Below are 8707 nucleotides of genomic sequence, written 5' to 3'. Positions count from 1 at the left end.
AATGACATTGGCTTTCTCCTTGGACTCCTTATACCTTTCCTCCACCATAGCTTTCAAAGCTTAAAGGAAAGAAGAGAACACTCTTGGAATGGCAAATATGGGGAAATAGGGAAAAACACTTCATGTGCTCACATACGCACCTGCCTGGTGGGGAGAACATAGGTAGGGTTCAAAGCTCTAACAAGCTTTCTGAACCCTTTGTCCTCCACAATAGTGAAAGGCTGGGAATCCTCAATCACCATACTGACCAAGACCTCATCCACATCAGTCTTCTCTCCTGATGACAAAAAAATGCAGTATTCAATTACAGATGTCATTAATTAGTCACATTTAAAATATAAATTAATGTTTTAATTTTATGTTTGTACGCTGTCGTATCATTGCATCCTAAAATGGCTTACCTGAGCTTGGTCTACCTTGGTTGGTCTCCTTGTTTTCATGCATAGATGAGGTGTTCTTGTTGTATCCCAGTTCTTTTGAACACAACAGACACTTCACCTTTTACAATACCAGAAATTAGAAGAAATAAATTAGAACAAGGGATACGCTGTGTTGTCACATTTATATTACGCTAGTAATTACTGTGTCCATTATGAGAGATCAGCTCAAAATGTTCCCAGACAGGGGAAAATCTCCTCGCTCTTGCTGGTTCCATCGGAAAAACAAAAGAAGCTTGAATAGATTGCAATAAAGTTCCAAGTCCACAAACTGTAAGGTGACAGGGGAGATCCATTGCGTTTTGTTGCCCCTTATATTTCAAATCCCACGCCAAACCGGTAAACCATTTCCTGAATCAGTCACGTGGTGTGGTATGGTATGGTATGGTATGGTATGGTATGGTATGGTATGGTATGGTATGGTATGGCTGGCTGGCTCGCGAGGCTTCGAACATCACCACACATGTCATCGACACAAGCCTCGATACGCACTTCACAAATATCTTCCTGGACTACTCGACACATGCTTCAAAGCCTCAACACGGAAGACACATCACTACTGGTAAGTATCACTTACATCATATCATTATGCATGGTTATACACCAGGTAAGTACTAGAGTGCCAATGTAATGTAATCCCTCCCACAAGGCTATATTGTATACACAAACACAAAAAGGCTGAGTTAAATGACCGGATGCATTATATCAAATATGAATGCACAACATCACAACATAAACAACTGCATTACACTGAGGATTAATCACTGTATCCTAAAAATATATGAAAACATACATAGATGCTAGAACACGTGTATGAAAGGCTAGCTCAATCTTAACTGGCTATATCCAGCAGATATAATTAACATTTGGTCAAATGAATGTGCTCATATCAAAGACACACCATATCACAATGTATATACTCACAGGTAGTGCCTTCTCAAGTGCTTTGAACGAAGGATGGCAACGGATGAACAGACATCAGCTTCTCTGGAGTACACATGCCATTTACAGGTTACTCTGACTAACTTCCTGAAATACAGGAAGTAGAAATTCAATTCCCAAATACTGCACTATGGTAAGTGACCAGCAGGAGTCACTAAAAACACTGAATAACTGGCAGAGCCAGAACAATCGGTATTACTATCTCAAATGTACAGACATTCTTGTGAGCCACAATGGATTGTTTTGTAACCAATGTGGTCAGAAGTACCCATTACTTGAGTAAAAGTAGACATATCGTGTTTAAATATTACTTTAGTAAAAGTGCGAGGTACACATACAAATAGAACTAAGTAAAAGTCTTAAAGGTCCACTTTGTAAGAAAGTTGATCTCAAAAATGTTTTTTTTATAAGGTAGAATTTTCTGGCAATAAATGTAGTGAAAGTCCAAGTAAAAGTAAAATTATTCATATTAATAAATTTTATTTATTTTTTATATATCCCATATGAACGTATGCACTGTATACTAAAGGTCAAAATTATTATCAGCTACCATATTCAGCAATTTTTAAATGTCTGAATGAGTGTTTTTTTAATCCAACTGTTGATATAATAAATTAATTTACAAATATGCTGCTTTGGCTTTGATGGAGCATGTATTCTGTAAAGTAACTAGTAACTGCAGTTATCGAAATAATGGAGAGTAAAAAGTATAATATTTCATAAAGTAACTCTGACACAGCCTTCAACTCACCTGCAGAGAGGTAAGCAGTATCGGTAAGCCCATTTAGCCCATTAGCCGATATTAGCCTACCACAGATAAATCTGGTGTTGGTGTATATGTTGTCCATGCTTGGGGTAATTTTTATAGCTAATTTATTAAATATCCAGCAAAGTTTACTTTTTCTATATGTCCAGTTCATTATGCCAATGATTTTTTTAGTAGGCTATGTAGTAAGGGGTCCTTGGTCTGAAAAATGTCCAGGATCGCTAATAACAGCAGACAGTACCTGATCTGGCACATCAGTCTGATGATGGAGAGACACAAAGTGGCTCACAGGAGCCTTGAACTGATGATGACCATTCCTGTCACATGGTGTCACTATAAACCTGTAGCCTGAGTGAGGTTGGACCATTCGTCAAACCGCCTCTGTTGGTTTTCCCCACCCCGGTTCTTTATTTTGAAGGTTTTTGTAATTGTACCATCACATTGGTGAAAAAAATCAAGTTATCCATGGACATTTCCTCAGTGCATTTATTTTAACATGTAATCTGAACATGTTCAGGTTTCTACATTCATTGAACACAAAAGAATAACCGAGGTATAAACACAATTCCAAGATTTATTTAATACTGTTTGTGCTTCCTGCTACATTTAATATTAAAACTAAATGGTCGACTCTTTCAGGGTATTTATAATCCCTGCTCCGTCTATTATACAGGTGGATTTACCCTTGAATTCCTAGTTTCTGAGCGGACTGTATTTTCTATAATGAATCAAACTTCTGTCATCCCGGTGACATTCCAGTCCTCTGGGCGGTATCAGGGCGTCTTCCTGGGCCGTGGCCGTATCCAGGGACTGTTCCTCCCCGCGATTGGACCGGTACCGTCCCGTAAAAGGAGTCAAACTTCTCCATTGTATGTACGGGGTGTCCGTCAAAAGTATATTTGGTGACGGCGAAGGCCCTGCCCAGGGTTTGAAAGCTTTGATTGGACAATATCATCGTCACTCAGCCCTTGGAGTCGATTTCATTGGTCAAACTGAGAGCCAGTCACCAGCCTCCAACTGGGATTGGAGCAGAGCTACTCCAGGGAGGAGCACGTTAGTCTGAGCGGAGTGCACACTTTGGTGGGCGGATCGTAGCGGTGACAGCGACGCTCGGAGACTCCTGACAAACTGTCAAAAAGCAGACAACTAACGGTGAGTCTAGTGAAAAATGTCAACTTTGTGTTTGAGTCGCTGTGCGTGGAAACGTGCGCTGTTAGCTGTTAGTGCTGAATCAGTGTGGGCGGACAGCTGTAGTGTGTAGCAGTGAAATGACGGTGATTTTGGATGAGTGATCTCACAGCACGCATCACAGCGACGGTGGACTGGTTTAGGATAATGCTGCCTTCAGGTGCTCCTCGGAAAATCCTGAAAAAAGCACTTGGGCTGAATGCGCAGTAGAAATGTACCTGTCTTTTCAATGAATGATTAGCTAAAGGGCGTTGTTGTGCTAATTTCTTGAACGGCCCATTGCTAACACTGACTATGAACTTTCACTTTCCCCGTCCGGTGTACTATAAAGGGGCGTCGTTCACGTGCAACTGAATATGGTGTTTCGGATATTCCCGACAGCACCTGAGGCAGCATGGGTGCGCACGGTGAAGTTGCACGGTCACAGCAGAGCAGACAGGAGTAAAGTTATGCAAGCTAGCGTGAGTCTGTGTGTTTTGTGTCCATTCATTTAGAGTCTCTATGGAGGGCCGAGCTCCATATACCCAATCCTGTGCTTTGATGCACTTCATCCAAACTCCTTTGACATCACTTAAACTAATGTGTTAGCAGTAGTGAGTCTTTGTCAGTGCAAGCTGATTGATGACAAATCAATCTGAAGAGATTCCCACCGTCTCTGTTGTTTTAGCTCTGATCACTGCTTATCATCGGCAGCTAGCAGTGCTTGTGATACACAAAGAGAGGCCCTTCAGTCATTCCCTTTCTTGACCCTCTCTTGCACACATTTGAAGGTTACATTTAAAACTAAATATGTGGTATTGATGATAAGTGGTGGGTCAACATATCTACAGTATACAGCACTCTTGTGATAATTATTGATACACTGGTGCCAAACAACGATATTTTTATCAAAACATGCAGGCGCTCTCAGCAGATTCCCCTGATAATTTGACTTACCAGAGTCACTACTATATGACTCATGGTGTAAACTTCTGTAAATTTAATTTGCACAGATTGAAAAGAATTTAACGAGGCGTGGTTGCATCCTTCCGTTAAACATTTTAACTCCAGAATTTTTCTACTTCTTGGTAGCTCAGATTTTTGTTATTTTGTGGCTTTTCTACATTGGAATGATGACAGACATGGACATGGACAAGTTACAGTCAGTCTGTGTGTGTGTGTGTGTGTGTGTGTGTGTGTGTGTGTGTGTGTGTGCATGCATCGTTTTGTATTCATTAGCTATGTTTGCAAAATCACATTTTAAATATTGAATGATGAGGCTTAAAGGTCATTCTTGACCTTTGAAACAATAGTTTGACCCCTCAAAGATTCCAAACTCAGGGTCAATTATTTGCTTTTTTAGAGCTTTCAGCTGCATCTGGTCTAGTCTAGTCTCCACAGTTGTAATGACTCAGTAATGATGGCGTTAGCTTAGTCATTACAACTGAGCCAAGTCAATCATAGCTGATGTGTTGTTAATGAAGAGGTTGTGAAAGTTCTGGAAAACGCTCATGTACCTACCTGATGCTCAACATGATGAACTGTCAAAACTAACTGTTCACACCTGCTCTGGTACATTACGGTGCATTTTGCCACTGATGATGAAAAGAGGAATCACAGCAGACAGGATTGTCCCTCTCCCTCCCTCTCTCCCTCCCTCCCTCCCTCCTTCTATCCAGATTACTCTCAATCCTTCCCCAGCCAGATTACTGAGTGAGAAATAAGAGGTGGGACTGATCTAAGGCCCTGAATTCATTATGGACCTGATCCAATCACATCCCTAAAATGTCCAGTTCCTTGTTGCTTTGCCGTAAGCCCGCCAAAGTGATCAGGTATTAGGCCTGAGGGGTTGACAGTTATCAAACAGGTCACAGCGGTCACTCCCTCTCACACCACCTGTCCTCAGAGCTGATAAAAAGAACAGCTACAGTATCTCTGTGTAGAGTTGTACAATATGCAGAGATTAAAGAGTGGTGATACTTTTTTGCCAAGGGGTCAAACCCCACCTGAAATTCTCGTTTGTCCATAGCTAGATCTCTCTGAGTTACCCTGCTGTCTGTATAGAGAAAATGCTTCCTTTAGCAGCAGAGAAGCACAGATACAGCCCCGGATGTGTCCACAAACAGTTCTACTCTTTGTACCAGAGGCTCTTATTTTGAAGGCTACATATATCAGCTCTGGTGGAGGCAGCTGTGTAACATACGATGCAAAATTAGACGTAGTGAAAGTACCTTGAAAAAACCATTTTATAGAAATACCACAGCAGGACTGGTGCCACTAAGAGCAAATATTTCCAGGGATGGAAAAAAAGAGGAACATCTGTTTTATCCCTAAGTGTTTTATAAATACACCAGCCTAAATCTTCACATTCTGCTACAGTCCAACTGTCTCAGTGTGCTGAACGTTTCCCAGTGTTTCCTGAGCAGGCCTTCTTCAATGCTCAGCAGCTTCTTGCCAATATTAAATACCACTCTCAGTTGTTTTATAGTCGTGCATAGTTTTGGGTTCTGGGAAAAACTCTGCAAAGGTGAAATCAGGCATAACAATAGCCTGCTGCTGAATTCTGCAGCAAAACTAAAGTAAAACTGTCTTTATTCTTGCTAGTTTTGCATCACATTTAGTAAAACTGAACATATATTTGGCCCTCGTGGCCAGCTGCATAACAAACTACCCAACTCCAGGAGAAATAAATGATCCGTAAGCATGTTTGCCAAAGTCTAATGTCAGACATTAACCTTGAAAAGAAGGCTTTGTTTAGGGAGAGTAATTGTAGAGTTGGTGGGATGGTTGGTCATTCGGTTGCCCATAGAAACCAAAAGTGAACGAAAATACAGCACTCTGCCTTGAAACATGTGTCCTTATCAACTGGTAAAGTATGCTTCAGTTGGACATTTGCATGCATAGGACATTTCTTAAAACATGCATTAACATTAGTGAACAGGCAGCCACATCCAGACTTGCATTGGAAATGTTAATTGAGTGTCTAAGAACTGTACAATATTTAATTTAGTAGTCTACATTTTAATTCTCAGATGTTTCCTGCTGACCTTAGTGTGGACTCACGACTAAAACATCTGTATAGAAACCATAGCAACCATACACATCCTCAAACTTAAGTGGTTAGTTCAGGTGTAATATAGGTACTGTATATTCTGTACAAATTATCATTAATGTGTGTGAAGTTTAAAGTAAAGAGATGATGAGTGCCCCCTTGCCCCTCAGAACAGAGTTAAAAGGGGGAGTGGTTGAAATCTGCCCTTCTCAAATGAGACAACCCTTCAAGACCCTCAAACATCATCAGGTGTTGTCGATGGCCTTTATGTTAACAGACGTGACCGGGCATCTCAAAATGCCGTCGTTAGCAGCAGTGATTTCTCTTGTGTAACTGTGGCAATCCTGATGTTATTACAATGCCATTTGTCATTCATCTGATGGAGATAGAAAAGCATGGATGATGGTAATTTGTTCACTACTTCACACTACCAGTCAAGTCATTAATTAAAAAGTTTTGTTTTATGTTTGTTATAAAGAAAGCATTCTCATAACCCTTGGTTTGAAGTGTGTCTCTGAAAAATCTATATTTGGAAGATGATGTAGCCCTAAAACTTCAACCTACCCCTCTATCCCAACAAGAATCAGGACCCTACCACTAGGCGTGAACGCTCAAAGCAGAGGGGTGGATTGGGATTGGACCTATGTGTCACATATGAGCCAGTAAGATGAACCTTTAGTCCATTTAGGGTTTGGGTATTCCTTCAAAATGTTTGATATGATGGTGATCGGATACATATTCTTTCTTACTTTACTTAAAGCAATACAAACATGTAAATATACATCTTAAAACAGTACTTAAAAGTAGTCATATGAAACTGTCCAAATCAAATTAGAATTTCTGATTGAAGTTCAAATATAAATATGCAAAAGTGAGACCAAAGATTAAGTTTCTGTACTTGACCGTTTTCCACTTTGGTGGGGACAAATATTATTTAGTTTTGAAAGTAATGTTCCAGCTTTGTAGGGAGTCCTGTGGGAAGCTTTGAATTTAATGTAAAATGAAAGTCTTTCATAAAAAAATATTCTTTTTAGTACAAAGCCTGTTGGTCAGGGACTGAAGATAAAGGATTAGATTGGCACACCATCCAAATAATCTCTTTTATATTATGTGTAACTGTCCATGTATCGTGAAGGAATACACAGAAATGCAATTATGTTTAAATAAATGATCAGGCCAGGGACCAGAGCAAGCAAATTAGAACGTCATCTCTCTCTCCAGGAGGTTTCAAGAGAGGAAATTAAAACTTGACTGAAACTAGAGACCGTCTTATGATGGGCGTATTAATCTATGAAATGAAAAAAAAAAACGATAAAAATTGCTCATCACAATTTCCCAGAGCCCAAAGTGATGTCATAAATGTCAAACATTTACTGAAACAATGAAATTGACTGAAATTAATCATAGTCAAAATAGTTGGAAACTAATTTTCTTTCAAATGACTAATTGAATAATTATTGCAGCTCTACTGACAAGAAAAATTTAATACCGTTTGTGGCGCCCATAGAATGGTTAGTTGACTGAAAGACTCTCAGCCATTGGTCAGCAATATAAGGTACTTTTGGGCTTCAGTAATAATTGGGCTCTTTTGGCCATGCTTCAGTCCATACACACTTCAAATTATTAAACTGGCAGACAATCAAGTCTTAAGTTAACACACACAAGTATAATTGATTGTGACTGAAATCTTTTTCAGCATAGAAATAGAAGGAAATTTGTCATGTTCATCAAAATATGAATAAACATACATGAATTAAAGGAGACATAAGGCGGGATAAAGAATGGAAGGAAAGGGTGAGTCAGGAAACAATGATAATAGTAGGAGGGGAAGGAAGGAAGGTGGGGAGGAAGGAAGGGAGGAAGTATTTAAGTGAACAGACAGGTTCCAAGAGTTACTCAGTCGTAGAGATCCTGAATTCCTCTCAGCCTGTGGAATGTCAATTGACTGGAACTGAGAGTCATTGACTCCCTGCTTTCCAGCTCTGCACCAGATACGTCAACTGCAGATAATCTGCTGTGGTTCCCTTCTTTTCTCCTCATGTCTGCTAACCATGACATGAGCCATAGTTCATCCTAGAATATGTCAGAGAATATCCATTTTGCAATTATGTGACCTTGTAGGTTGAAGCTAATTTGGGAGTTATCCAGGTCATGGTTAGAGCTGTGGTGCAGGAAAGCTGATCTGTGCAGGGTCATCCTGGCTGTAGCAGGATTCTCTCTTCAAGGTCATGAGGCTGCTTCATCCCAACCTCTGTCTAGGAATCAGGAAGCAGTGAAAATCCATCATCCATTTGCTCCTGTGCTGCCAAACAAAGCTGCTGCTGAGGGTAGTTTAGATCTGGG

At 40.1% G+C, this 8707-nt stretch overlaps 1 protein-coding gene across 7 annotated transcripts in view; it reads left to right on the top strand.

Annotated features, from left to right (window-relative positions):
* Positions 1-3201: 3201 nt before the first annotated feature.
* The window catches only part of LOC311249442 (uncharacterized protein), a 131135-nt gene continuing 125629 nt past the window's right edge, over positions 3202-8707 (top strand). For all 7 annotated transcript variants that reach the window (XM_084340471.1, XM_084340472.1, XM_084340478.1 and 4 more), the window contains exon 1: positions 3202-3297. The gene's annotated coding sequence lies outside the window, so the exon portion shown is untranslated. The remainder of the gene's footprint in view (positions 3298-8707) is intronic.

Source organism: Pagrus pagrus (genome assembly GCF_965226575.1).
Source record: "Pagrus pagrus genome assembly, chromosome: 20".
NCBI lineage: Eukaryota > Metazoa > Chordata > Actinopteri > Spariformes > Sparidae > Pagrus > Pagrus pagrus.
The sequence above is the reverse complement of the archived record's forward strand: the minus strand, read 5'-3'. Positions and strand labels throughout refer to the sequence as shown.